The sequence below is a fragment of the Ailuropoda melanoleuca genome, chromosome 1, assembly GCF_002007445.2.
Source record: "Ailuropoda melanoleuca isolate Jingjing chromosome 1, ASM200744v2, whole genome shotgun sequence".
Lineage (NCBI taxonomy): Eukaryota > Metazoa > Chordata > Mammalia > Carnivora > Ursidae > Ailuropoda > Ailuropoda melanoleuca.
In genome coordinates, this window is record NC_048218.1 from 192,017,024 (window position 1) to 192,031,250 (window position 14,227).

Here is a 14,227-nt window from a genome sequence, read left to right on the forward strand (position 1 = left end):
GCATATAAATGGAAGGGAACATTGCCTGGACCTGTTTGGCCTTTCTCTGGCTTTCAGTGGCATGGTGGTCTTATTTTGAAAAGTGCCCTCCCAGAGGTGAAAGGTGCTCGTGAGAGCCACACAGTGAGAGGGCAGCTCCGGAGGAGGGACAGAAAGTTGTAGGTAGAAGAAAATGAACAATTACCCCAGTGCCAGCTGGTTTAGAGAATGAGCCTGCTTTCTTTTAGGCTATAGACCCTGAGCCAGCACTGAGTTTGAATCATTTAGTAGGACCATATGAGATACTAGATACTAGACTCACTGTTTCCAGTAATTAGTTTCCCCATCCACTGAATGGGTATGTAACACTTGTCTGCAGAATAGGTAGAGAAAGTATTTACTCATCTACCTAGAAAAGGTATAGCATGAATCTAGCTCGTTAATTTTCTGCATCTTCTCTCAGAAGGCCTGTTTCCTTGATCTGACTTTATGTGGATGCTTTTGTCTTTATTGCTGGTTATGCCAGATTCTTATCTATTCCTTTCCTGTCGACTGCCTTTCCTTATTGGCCATTCTAGTTTGCCCCAAGACAGAGCTACATTTATGTATACATTTATTCAACAAATATTTATTAAGTGTTTGCTGTGTGTGTCAGGCTCTGTTTTAGGTGCTGAGGGTGTAGCTGTGAACACAACAGACCCAAGTCCCTGCCCTCAAAACAAATAAATAAAGACAAGAAATGAGTAAATTGCATGGCAATATGATAAGCATAATGAATAAATGTAATAAAGAAATAAAGGGTATGGTAAGTTAGAAGGTGGTGAGTGCTGTGGGAAGGTAGAGGAGGATGACAGTGTTGGGGGTACCATGGTGGTTACAATTCTATTTTATTTTATTTTTTAAAAGATTTTATTTATTTATTTGAGAGAGAGAGAGCGTGAGCGCACGTGCATGCGTGCACAAGCAGGGGGAGGGGCAGAGGAGAGGAGAAGCAGACTCCCCGATGAGCAGGGAGCCCAACGTGGGGCTCCATCCCAGGACTGCAGGATCATGACCTGAGCCAAAGGCAGACACTTAACTGACAGGTGCCCCAGTTACAATTTTAAATAGAATAGTCAATGTAGGCCTCAGTGAGAAGGTGATATTTAAACAAAGCTTTGCAGGAGGTGAGGGTGAACCACTTGGATATCTGGGGAAGGAGCATTCCAGGTAAGGGAACAGCAAGTACAAAGGCCCTGAGGTTGAAATGTATGTGCATGTTTGAGGAGCAGCAAGGAGGCTACTGTGGTAGGAGTAGAGCGAGTGACACAAAAGAGGTGCCTGGAGGGCTTATGGGGGGCCTGGCCGGTCGATGGGACGGATGATGGATTCTGGCTTTTACTATGGAAGAAATGGGGTGCCTTTGGAGGGTTTGGAGCAGAAGAGACACAGTCTGACTTAGATTTCAAAGGCGTTATCTCAGTGTTGCTCAAATGCGCTCTACTTAGGGCGAGGAACAGGAATTCTACTGCTAACCCTTTGGGCCCCTAGGGAAGCCATAGACAATGTGGGACCCACCTACAGCAGTGCCTCCTTTGCACACTCTTTGCTTTTACAGAGTCCTTGTCAGCTCTGGGCAGCAAGACATAGTCAGGTGCTGTGGGGTGTTAAGCCTCCCATTCCGGACCAGGCTGGGGCCCTGGGGCGGCCGCAGGCATAGATGGGGAGCATCCAGGTAGATGCTCTCGTAGAGCTCCTGGATGGGAAGCAGATGCGAGGGGTGACTTAATTTATCATGAAGAGTGTGGCTGCAGAACCGAGACTGCTCATTACCCTTGCAGTATCTATCCCTTTCTTTGTAAACAGAACCCTGGCTCTCTCAGGTGTTGTCCAACTTTCCTTGCAGCCAGAGTGTGCAGTTATAAGCAAAAGTCGCAGAATGGGGTTCCAGGAAATCTTTGGAAAGGGGGCTGACTCTACTGGGTGGGGTGCCTTGTTGCCTCTTCTCATTCCATTTGCCAGTGACTGGAGCCCCAGCAGCCGTCTTGTGACCTTGAGGATGTAAGCCAAGGAAGGGTGCAGGATGGCAGAAATGTAGGAGTCTGTGTTCATGAGGCCCCCTTGCCATCACTGTGCTTCTAACGCTTGGTCTTACTTATATGAAAGAATATACCTCCAATTTTTTAAGTCACTGTTTTCAGGAGGGGACTGGAAGTCCTAACTGACACAGAAAGTGACTTGGAGTCTCTGGCCACCTGAACATGAAAGCTGATGTAGAAATAACAAAGAACCGAATCTGAGTCTTATGTCTGAGATGAATTCTCTAAATGATTGTGGCCAAGTTACTTAATAATTGTGGTAATTGTTACCGTTAATTACGCAGTTACTGTGCTAAGTGCTTTATTTCCTTCATTATCCCATGTGAGCATCACAAAACATCATACGAGGTCGGTTTTATTATATGCATTTTAAAGATGAGAAAAGAGAGATTCATAGAAATTAGGTTAAAGATTACAGAGCAAGCACGTTGTAAAGTGGGAGTTACAACCTAGTCCAAAGCCCTTGTTCTTAACTCCTATGCAGTACTCTTACTTATTTTCTTTGGACCTCAGTTTTCTCATCTGTACAATGGGTTGCAGAACTAGATGGTCTTTGAACCCCTTTTTCATCTTTGGAACTCTCTGGAATATATCAGTCTTGTGTCTGGCTTGACCTTGATGCCACTGCTACCTGACCTCATTCCGCACATTTCCAAGTGGTACCTTTGTCAGAGATGCTGTAATCTGAGCTTTTGTCTGCTGAGGAGAGCATCTCATCAGTCAGTCTGAGTAGGTAGCTCCAGCCAGGGAGTGCAGGGGGTGTTCAGAGGGGGTTCTGCAGGGGCCGCCTGCCTCAGCCGGCTGGAGACCCTTCTGTCAGCCACTGAGCTGGCTCACTGGGGGAGGCCGCATCTCCGCACAGCCAGACAGTCTGTCTGTTCTGATGATCAAGGAGGGACTTGGTGAGAGCAGCAGCTGAGGGCCCTCCCAGGTGATAAGACTTCCCGGGGGCCCTCAGGAGAGGTGGGCTGCTAGCTAAACGTGAAGAACAAGCCCCGTGCTGTGTAAATACATTTACGGGACCGAGCCATTCTTTGGCCCTCTGGGGCCCATTTCCTGAGCGGTGTGTCAGGAGCTGTCTTCCTTGGAACAACTGATAGGGCCAGTGGGGAATGCTAAACAGATCTTGATTTCTTTCTTTGTGTTGGCACATTTACCTAATGAGAAAAAGGAACAGGCCTGGAGAAGCACTGAGACTGAGGACCACAGGTGGCCTCAGAGCAGAAAACTCTCGCTCATCTTGCAGTGTGGAAAAATTCCGCCCCTCTTTCTTCACATTCCAGTTCTCCTTGGTCCAGGTCCTGTAGGACCTTCATTTTCCTTCAGGGGCAGACAGGAAAGTCGCTTTGGGTCTTGCCTGGATGCCTGGTGTTTGGCTGCTGCAGTTAGGAAGACCTGCCCCCTGGCTCATCTGGAAGGCGCTACGAGGGGGAGTGGGTGGGTGGGTGAGTTTGGTGGGTGAGAAGTGGTGGTTCCAACGATACAGGCGCTGTGGCAACTCTCTTCGCTCGGACCAGCTCTTGGAATTTAGATGATGGGATTCTGGAATTCTTTCTGGGTGCAGCTCAGTTGCTCGGAAGCTCTTAGCAAGTCACAAAGGGAGAACGCGGCCCCTTTGCAATGGGTGAATGAGGGCACTCAATCAGGCCAGAGTACTGAAATATTTCAGATTTGGTCAGCGTGTCTGGAATGTGCAAAAAACATCCCTCCAGTTCAGCTGAGAGAAAGAAAGGAATCCAGGACCCGGTGTTCCCAATGGTCTGGAGTGTGAGGGTCTCAGTTTCGTTCCCACCTCCTCTCGGGTCGAGGGTGGTGCTTTGTTCTTGTTACACTGCCTGGTGATTGGGCTTGAGTCCCTTCTCATGGGTGGGTCTGAGATTCCCAGTTCTTTGGCGTCTCCCTTTCCAGGGAGGGCTCTCGGTAAGGGCTTGCTGATGTGGGCGAATGTGGCTCTCAGCAAATCTGTGGGAACAGCTGGGAAGAAACCGCTGCTTGGCAGGGGTGGGGGTGGGGGAGGCATGGGCTGTGGTTTGGTTGTTGAGCTGCTTGTTGTGAGACGAGCAGTCCTGTCATCCTTCTGCTTCGTATCCTGGGCAGGAAGACTTCCTGGTGCTGAGGCCTATTAGACTGCAGGCTCCCGCCCTGCAAGGGAAATAGCAGAGGCTCCAGGAGGGATTGGAGCAACTCCTGGAGATGCGTTTGGGGATGCACTCTCCCCACCAGTCTCCCTAGAGATGGGGTGCCTGACCCACTGGGCTGTTTCTACGTTGCATTTCTACAACTCATCAGTTTGGTCTCTAGGGGAAAGAAGCCAGACATGTGGAAGTCCTTGTGCTGTGTCCCTGGGGGATAGCTATTGCTACAATTTTAGCATCTTCATTCACAGCTTTTCAAGCATTCTGCCTTCTGACTACCCAGCTTCTCTTTCATCTCTCAGCCCAAGGACAGCTAGTGGGCAAAGCTGCAGGGCCATCATCCCCTGTGGGGATTCTTTTCTATTAGTTGGTGCTGGAGGCACTTGGAAAAGGATGGGTTTTGCTCCAAATTGCAAACCCAGCCTATATCTCTTCTAGCTCAAAGGTTCAAAAAGCAGAGGGATTATAACTGGTGACTTGGTAAGGGTCTGTGGAAGATTCCTATGGGAATATAGAAGCTGTCCAGGGAGGAAGTCAACATGTGCCCAGGATGGAGGGAACACAGTTCTAACAGTGATAACAAATGAGGCGACAGGTCCTTCTCCCCACCCTACCCTTTCCCAGCCATAGGAGCATCTTGCAAATCTCCCCTATAGAAACAGGCTGGATCTGAGGTCCTGCCCAATGGACACTCCAGAACTTACACTCAGAAATAAAACATAGCATTGAATTCCCACCCCAGTTCTCCCTTGAACAACAGAGGAAGGAGGAATCTCAATAATCCTCTGTTTTTAACATCTTTATTTTACAGATGAGATAACTGAGTCCCAGTAGGAATAATAATAATAGCAGTGAATGCCTTTACGTTGCTCACTATGTGCCCATTGCTATTCTAAGCACTTCATTTTATCCTCCCAGAACTCTATGGGTAGATATTGTCATCTTCATTGTAAAGATGAGGCAACAGAGGCTGAGTAACTGCCCAAGGACATACAGCTGGTATGTGGTAGAACTGGAATTCAAGGGCTCCAGGGTCCCACCTCTCAACTGTTATGCAAAGTCACTTTGGTAGTTGGTCAGATTCAGGACCCACAATGCAAGCTTTCCAAGCCTCCATTCACATATTCTTCTTCCAGACCTGCACTATCCAATATGGTAGCTGCAAGTCACATGTGGCTACTGTGAGTTTGAAATGTGGTTTGTCTCAATGGAGATGTGTTGTAAATGTAAAATACTCTCTGAGTTTCAAGGACCCAGTACAAAAAAAGGATGTAAGATATCTCATTAATATTTTTTATACTGATTGTATGTTGAACCAATAATCTTCTGGATGTATTGGTTTAAATGTGTTATTATAATTAATTTCATATGTTTCTTTTTACTTATTTTCTGTAACTACTGGGCATTTTAGTGTTACCTATGTGACTTGCATCCGTGGCTCACATTACAGTTATTTTTTCTCAGTTTTATTGAGAAATAATTTATGCACATCACTGTATAAATTTAAGGGGTAGAGCATGAAGGCTTGATTTGCATATATTACTAAATGATTACCACATTAGGTTTAGTTAACATCCATCATTTCATATAGATAAATGAAAAGAAAAAAGATTCTTCTTGTGATGAGAATTCTCAGGATCTACTCTCTTAACAACTTTCTTATATGCCACACAACAGTGTTAGCTGCAGTCATCGTGTGGTACATCATGTCCCTAGTGATGTCCTACTTAACTTATCTGGTCACTGGAAGTTTGTACCTTTTGACCAGCTTCCTTCAGTTTTCCCATCCCCTACTTCTGTTAACCACAAATATCACTTTTTCTATCAGTTTGGTGTTTTTTTAGAACAAATTTTTAGATTCCACATGTAAGAGAGATCATTCAGTATTTGTATTTTCTCACTTAGCATAATACCTTCAGGGTCCATCCGTGTTGTTGCAAACGGTAGGATTTCCTCTTTTTAAAAGACTGAATAAAATTCCACTGTGTGTATACCACAACTTCTTTATCCGTTTATCCATTGATGGACATTTTGATTGTTTCCATGTCTTGGCGATTGTGAATCATGCTGCAACGGACGTGGGGGTGCAGATATTTTTTCGAGTTAGTGTTTCCATTTCTTTTCGACATATTTCCAGAAGTGGAATTGCTAGATCATATGATAGTTCTTTTTTAAATTTTTTGAGGACCCTCCATTGCTAGTGGCTGTACCAATTTACATTCCCACCAACAGCGCATAAGCCTTCTCTTTTCTCCACATCCAACACCAGCAATTTTATATGTGACTTGCGTTTGTGGATAGCACTGTTCTGTACCATCAGTTGCCAGCTGGAAAGCAAAACCTGAGAGCTCCAGTGCTGTTGAGGCTGCATCCCCTGCCCAGTCCCAGTGACTGCAGTGCCTTGTGAAGAGGGCCTCTCACCCATCCATTGCCTTGCCTGCATCTGTGACTCACATCCCTGCCCTGATGATAAGCCGGAAGCTTCCCCTGGGACGACATCATCAGGAGAAGGGCACACCCCAGACTCTTTAGAGGGGGTTAGTGAGGAGATATGAGCCCCACAGATCCACGTTCGAATCCTGCCTTTATTACCTATCAGCTCTGCTATTTAAACTCTGAGCTTCACTTTCTTTGTCTGGAGAATGGGAATAATAATAGCTACACCTCTGAGGTGTGGGCATCAATGAGATGTTGCATATAAAGCACTTAAAACAGTGAGGTTCCACTGAAGACATCAGTCCTTTCCCTTCCAGCCCTGATTTCCAGAGCATGGCTTTCTCTACCACTTGATATATCACGTTCTAAATCTATACTAGAGAAAACATGAGGGAAAATAGTCCCCGCTGGTTTTTGACTTTCTGATTTCCTTGGTAGCTTGGGACAAGTCTGCACCTCAGTTTCTCTCTCTGTGAAGGACGTGAGGCCCCTGGAAGACAGACCCTGCCCATGCTGGTGATGGTTGGAACTCCGATGCCAACTAGTGGTGTTCAGCATAGGTGGGAGAAGACTGCATGGGGGCAACTTCCGGGTTATCGTCTTCCTTTCCTTTCCTGCTCATGGAACTCAGGTGGCTCTGCCACCAGCTTAGGCCTAGCTCAGACACAGGGTGTGAATCTGGGACCAGGAGAAGGCTCAAACTATCTTGGGCCTCAGAGTGGCCTGAGGCAGGGCCATGTCCAGTGGATGTGTCCAGGGAGAAGGGGGTGAATTAGCACTCACCCTAGGCTGTCATTTGGAATGTGTGTATGTGTGTGTGTGTGTGTGTGTGTGTGTGTGTGTGTGTGTGTTTGTGAGCCCCAGGTTGGGTCTAGTTTTCTTAAAGGTCTCTAGGCTATGACTTTAGGAGCCCCATTATGTGGGGGAGTGGAGTCATGTCAGGAAAACATGGTAGGAATGCACAGCTGTTCAAATCAGCAAAAATGCATTCAAATCCTGAGCCTAAAACTCAGATGAGCGTGGATAAGTCATCCAATCTCTCTGAGCCTGTTTCTTACCTTTAAAAGGAAATAATACCTCACATAGTAGTTGTAAGGTAAATGACAAAGTGTATTGAAGTGCACATTGAAAATGCACTTTGTGGAGTCATTAAATGTCAGTGATTAACATGGAGCCCTGTCTTTTGGTTCTGGTGCAATAATGCCAGGAAGATTTTCTCCTCCTTGTTGTCATATCATACAGATACCCTCTATCTGTTCACTAGAACACGGGCAGCAGCAGCCCACTGAAGGAAAAGTGAAATGCCAAACACTTGCTAGCCTCTTCCCTTTTGCAGTTCATACCCTGCCCTGGACACTGCCTGTCTGATGGTCTGAATCACACACACAAGGCTGAGAAACAGAATCATTTCCTTTACAGAAATCTGTAGGTAAAAATCAGCAAGTATAAGGACAATTTGGGACTAATTTCAGTCCCTACATGGTTTTGAGCAAATAAATGACTCACAGTATGCCCTTGGCCAATCCATGTATCCTCTTGGGGTGTCTGCCTCCTCTTTAATAAAATGGGATGTGTAATCCTTGCCTCTCCTTCATTTTACAAGCATGTAACAAGGATGAATCCAGTAATGGCTGCAGAATCCTTTGAGGTCCTTGGAGAAATAGTTGCTATATAAATGCAAAGTATGATGTCCGTTTCTATTACATTGTGTTTTGCAAATAAATATGTAAGCCTGTATCACATCCATGTCAATGCTGGTCTGGCTAGCTATTTACCATGTGCGTTTTTTTCAGTGAACTAATCATATCCATATCCATTCCTTGAAAGCATAACTCCAAATCCATAAAGTGTGAGGTTATTATTATTGTTATTATTTTTCTTTTTTGGAAGCCCATTGTTCTGCCTCATTTCAGCTTCTGGTGTTTCCGACAGATGAGTCATTGATGATGTGTGCATGGTGGTGGTAGTGGGGATTTCTCAGTATCTTCAAGCACCTGAATCCCAGCCAATGAGGATTTCATGCTTATTGTCCTTCTCATTCCTTTTACCTGACCTTAGTCAAGTTGTTCAGAAGAGAAGCCCTGTCATTCATTTGAAAAATGGCTTGCTTGTCCCATCCTTAAAACTTTTACCAGGTTGCTCCCTGATACAGGAGATAAAATAACAGATTGTGGGATGCGCTTTGGTTCATATAACACTTTAGAGGCCATCAGATGTCGTCAGTTATCTCAGTAAAAGTGACTCTGTGAGGCCCCAGTAATCAAGCCTAAAGATGTGTGAGGTAGTCATTTCCTAGACATGGTCAGAGCTCACACTGAGGTGAATCACAACTCTTCGGGGCTGAGCTTTTTTTCTTTTTTAATAAAAATACACAGAAATTTGGCCCATGGGAGAAAAGTAAGTATTGATTCTCAATTGAAGGGGAAACATTTCTGTGTTTAAGAAGTCTCCTGGGTCTTGTACTCAAATGTAGACAGTTGGGGTCCTCTGGGCTTGTGTCTCCTGGGGTCACCCATTTCTACTACATATCGACTCTTTCCTAAAAAACTAAAAAGCCTTGTGAGACTTGATCCATGCTCACAAAATCCCTGGGAGCTGAAGAATTGGGAGTTTCTTCTACCTTTACAGAAAGCATAAAGGAAATTCTAGTTCACTGTTACCCTGAAAGGCTTGGACCCCAAGTGTCCTGTTGCCCAGTCCACCGTCTGATCAGCTCAACTAAATGTTGGCATACTTTGGGTAACCTTCTGACCCTTCAAAATTCAAAGTCTCCTTTACTGAAGCCTCTTCCTCCTCTCCCTTCCCCTTTTAAATATATTTATTATTTTTTATTAAGTAAACTCTATGCCCAATGTTGGGCTCAAATTCAAAACTCTGAGATCAAGAGTCATATGCTCCACCCACTGAGCCAGCCAGGCATTCCATTCCCTTCCCCCTTTTAGATGTAGGTTCTTGTCCCAGCTTTCCTTCCTCCTTCAAACTAGGCTCTTTGAGTGAGTTTGTCTGCTCCAATATCGTCTACTACCATGTGTGATTTTCTAATTTATTTTTCTTTCCTTAGCTCCAGATCCATACTTCTAACTGCCTATTGTATATCTCTGTCTGTCCTAAAGGCGCCTTAGACTCTGACTGTCTAAAATCAGACTCATCATCTTTCCTTTTACATCAGCTCCACTTCTTTGTTCATTGCCTTGGTTTGTGGCAGCTAGTAAACAAACTAAGCCAGAAACATAGGATCATCTTATATTACTCTATTCCATCTAGTTTTGAAGTTTTGTTGATTTTTTTCAAGTCCTCTTTTCTACCCTCTCCACTGCTCTTGGAAGAATTCAAGCTCTTGAAACTTCTTTCTTGGATGCTGTAATAGCATTATATCCACCACATTTTTCAGGTCTCACTGCTACCCCCTCTCTTCAGTGCACTTTTAAAGAATCTTTTTAAGACCAACCTGATCATCGGATCATGGACTTCAACAGTTCCATAGTTTCTTTTTTAAAAAAATTAATTAATTAATTTCAGAGAGATGGAGAGAGAGGGAGAGAGCATGAGCAGGAGAGGGAGAGAGAATCTCAAGTAGACTCCAAGCTGAGCACAGAGCCTTACACGGGGTTCAGTCCTACAACCTTGAGATCAAGACCTGAGCCGAAACCAAGAGTTGGCCGCTTAGATGACTGCGCCACCCAGGTGCCCCAGTGGTTCCACAGTGTCTTTAAGGATATAGTTTCTTCAATGTTGTGTCCTTTGTTTCCTGTCTCTCTAACTTGAGCATGGGATCCCTGAGGACCAAGACTCTGTGTTATGCTGCTTGCATAACTCAGTTTTCAGTACCGGGTGAGCATTAAACAAATGTTCATTGGAAAAGTGTCTATTCATATCTTCTGCCCATTTTATGATTTGATTATTTGTTTCTCGCGTATTGAGTTTGAGAAGTTCTTTGTAGATCTTGGATACCAGTCTTTTATCTGTAGTGTCATTTGCAAATATATTCTCCCATTCTGTGGGCTGCCTCTTAGTTTTTTTGACTGTTTCCTTGGCTGTGCAGAAGCTTTTCATCTTGATGAAGTCCCACAAGTTCATTTTTTCTTTTGTTTCTCTTGCCTTTGGAGATGTGTCATGAAAAAGGTTGCTGGACTCTGAGAAACAAACTGAGGGCTTCAGAGGGGAGGAGGCTGGGGGAATGGGATAGTCTGGTGATGGGTAGTAAGGAGGGCACGTGTTGCATGGTGCACTGGGTGTTATACGCAACTAATGAACCATGAAACTTTACATCAAAAACCAGGGATGTACTTTATGGTGACTAACATAATATAATAAAAAATATTATTATAAAAAAACCCCCAAAACAAGAACAAATGTTCAGTAATCAAAGGGTTTAACACAAATTATCATGACAAAAAGCCTCTGGGTGCTGTCCGGGGAGTTTGTTCCTGATGCTTTCACCCTTACTTTGGCCTCAGTATCAGGAGCAGAATTCTATTTGATGTGCACATGTACCATTTAGCTCTGCATAGTAAAAATCTATATTATCTAACCCCTGACCCCCTGCCCACATACCCAAAGCCTATGAAGTTTTTTTGCAAAAGAACCCATGTGTTCTAGTCTGTGCATCCAAGGACAGAGTGAACAGAGTGAAGGCAACCTGTGAAATGGGAAAAAATATTTGTGACTTGTGTATCTCTTAGGGAATTAATGTCCAGAATATGTAAAGAACCCCTACAGCTCAACAATAACAACAGCAACAAAAACAGTAACAGCAATGAAAACAACTTGATTAAGGAATGGGCAAAATACTCAAATAGACATTTCTCCAAAGAATTTATACAAATGGCCAATAAGCGCACAAAAAGATGCTCAACATCACTCATCATTAGGAGAATGCAATTCCAAACCACAGTGAGATAGCATCTCTTACAAATTTGGATAGTTATTATATAATAAAAAAAGAAACACAACAGAAAATGATACGTTTTGGTGAGAATGTTGAGAAATTGGAAGATTTGGGCATTATTGGTGGGAATGTAAAACTCTGCAACCACTGTAAAAAACAGTACAGAAGTTGCTCAAAAGTGTCCGGAAGTGGAGTTACTGGATCATATGGCAATCCTATTTTTAATTTTTTGCATCCGTATTCATAGCAGCATTATTCATAATAGCCAAAAGGCTGGAGCAACTTAAGTGTCCATCAGTGGGTAGATGGATAAACAAAATATGATATATCCATAAATGGAATATTTTTCAGCCATAAAAAGGAAGGAAATTTGGCACCTGCTACAACATGGATCAACTTTGAGGACATTATGGTAAGTGAAATAAGCTAGTCACAAAAGATAAATATTGTATGATTCCATTTATAGGAAGTATCTAGAACAGTCAGCTGAAAATAGATGTAGAATATGAACAGAAAGTAGAATGATGGTTACCAGAGACCAGGGATGGGGGGAATGGGAAGTTATTGTTTAGCGGGTGCAGAGTTTCAGTTTTACAAGATGAAGAGAGTTATGGGGCTGAATAGCGGTGCTGGTTGACAATGATGTGAAGGTATTTAATACCATTGAACTATACACTTAAAAATGAGTAAGGCAGTAAATTTTATGTTATGTGTATTTTACCACAATTTAAAAAATGTTAAGAAAGAAAAAAAAAAGCCTTGTATTCTGGTGGAACAGTAATGGACCAGAATTTAGAGCCTTGCTTTCAAATACAGGCTTTGCTTTCAACCAGCTCTGCACCTAGGAGTCTCACCTACAAGATGAAGGAACTGGGCTAGGTGATGTCTCAGGCCCTTGTGCCCCTTGAAGTTCTGGAAATTGGAACATCAGTCACTGGCCTCAGGGAGAGCCAGGTGGAGGGCCGTGGGAACTTCCTGGGAAAATGGCCCTTCGCACATGAGGATGCATCATCCTCGCATACAAGATATAGGCTTACAGTTCATTTTGTAGCCCAACTCTCCACTTCATTCTTTGTCCTGTAGGCTGAGCCAGGGAGCCAGGACATTGTGCCCCAAACAGGAGGATTGACGAAGACGGTAGTCCCAGCATTCGCTTCCTTCCAATTTGCCACTTAGCTTTTTATTCCCAGATCACATCTTCCTAGATCATTGATAATCTGACTTTTTCATGTTTCGGATTCTAAAATTTATGTGGAAATGCAAAGAACTTATTAAAGACAAAAAAAACCTGGAAAAAAGAATAAAGTTGAAGGAGTTCTATACAGTGCTTGAGTTTGGGACTTATTAAACAACTTTATTGGTGAAAATCTGGATATACGTATCAATGAGATAGAGTCCAGAGAGAATTAATCACATAAATGACCAAGTTTTTTCAGTAAGGTATGGTCCCTGGCTTTGCATTCTTTCCTGCTCTGTGAAGCCATGAGAATTGAAGCTCAGGTTCACTTGGTTAGCAAATGTACTCAGGCAGAAGCCAGTTTCCGAACTCCACCTACCTCTCTGGTTTCTACTTTGACCTACAACTTGGATGTTCCTCTCTAGCTCAGTAAACTCACTGGTACACTTAAAAGATATTTACAATATTTTGTCCAGCATTTTTAGTTGTCTTCGGTGGGACAGTTGGCCAGGATACCTAAACCACAATACTGTCAGAAATGGAAGTGACATATTCTATTCTCTAAAAATAAATGTTAAAATTCTGTATGGACTGTTCTGAGACTTGTCTTTTCATTCATAGTAAGCTTTAAAATATAGCCACCTTGATGCCTGTGGTTCTAATTTGTTCCTTTAATGCTTCTAGCATTCTGTTGAATGATATATTTTATTTGGTCATTTACTGATGGATGTTTAAGTTGTTTCCAAATTCTAAATTTTTCATCTTAAGCAATGTTGTAATAAACATACATGGATGGGGCGCCTGGGTGGCACAGCGGTTAAGCATCTGCCTTTGGCTCAGGGCGTGATCCCAGCGTTATGGGATCGAGCCTCACATCAGGCTCCTCCGCTAGGATCCTGCTTCTTCCTCTCCCACTCCCCCTGCTTGTGTTCCCTCTCTCGCTGGCTGTCTCTATATCTGTTGAATAAATAAATAAAATCTTTAAAAAAAAATCCATGGATATGTCTTTTTGTCATATATGTTTCTTTAGAGTAGATATCAAGGAGAATATTGTTAAGGTCATAGATTATGTACATTTAAAAATTTGAATGGATATTGTCAAATTGCTCTTTGAAGTGGTTGTGCTAATTTGTGTTCTTAGAGTCTTCCATTTTTTTTTTAAAGGACTATAGCTTTATTTATTTTTTAAAAATTTTATTTATTTATTCGACAGAGATAGAGACAGCCAGCGAGAGAGAGAGAGGGAACACAAGCAGGGGGAGTGGGAGAGGAAGAAGCAGGCTCACAGCAGAGGAGCCTGATGTGGGGCTCGATCCCACAACGCCGGGATCACGCCCTGAGCCAAAGGCAGATGCTCAACCGCTGTGCCACCCAGGCGCCCCTAGTGTCTTCATTTTTATTTTTATTTTCTATTTTTATTTTTTTAAAGATTTTATTTGTTTATTTGACAGAAAGAGACAGCCAGTGAGAGAGGGAACGCAAGCAGGGGGAGTGGGAGAGGAAGAAGCAGGCTCCTAGTGGAGGAGCCTGACAT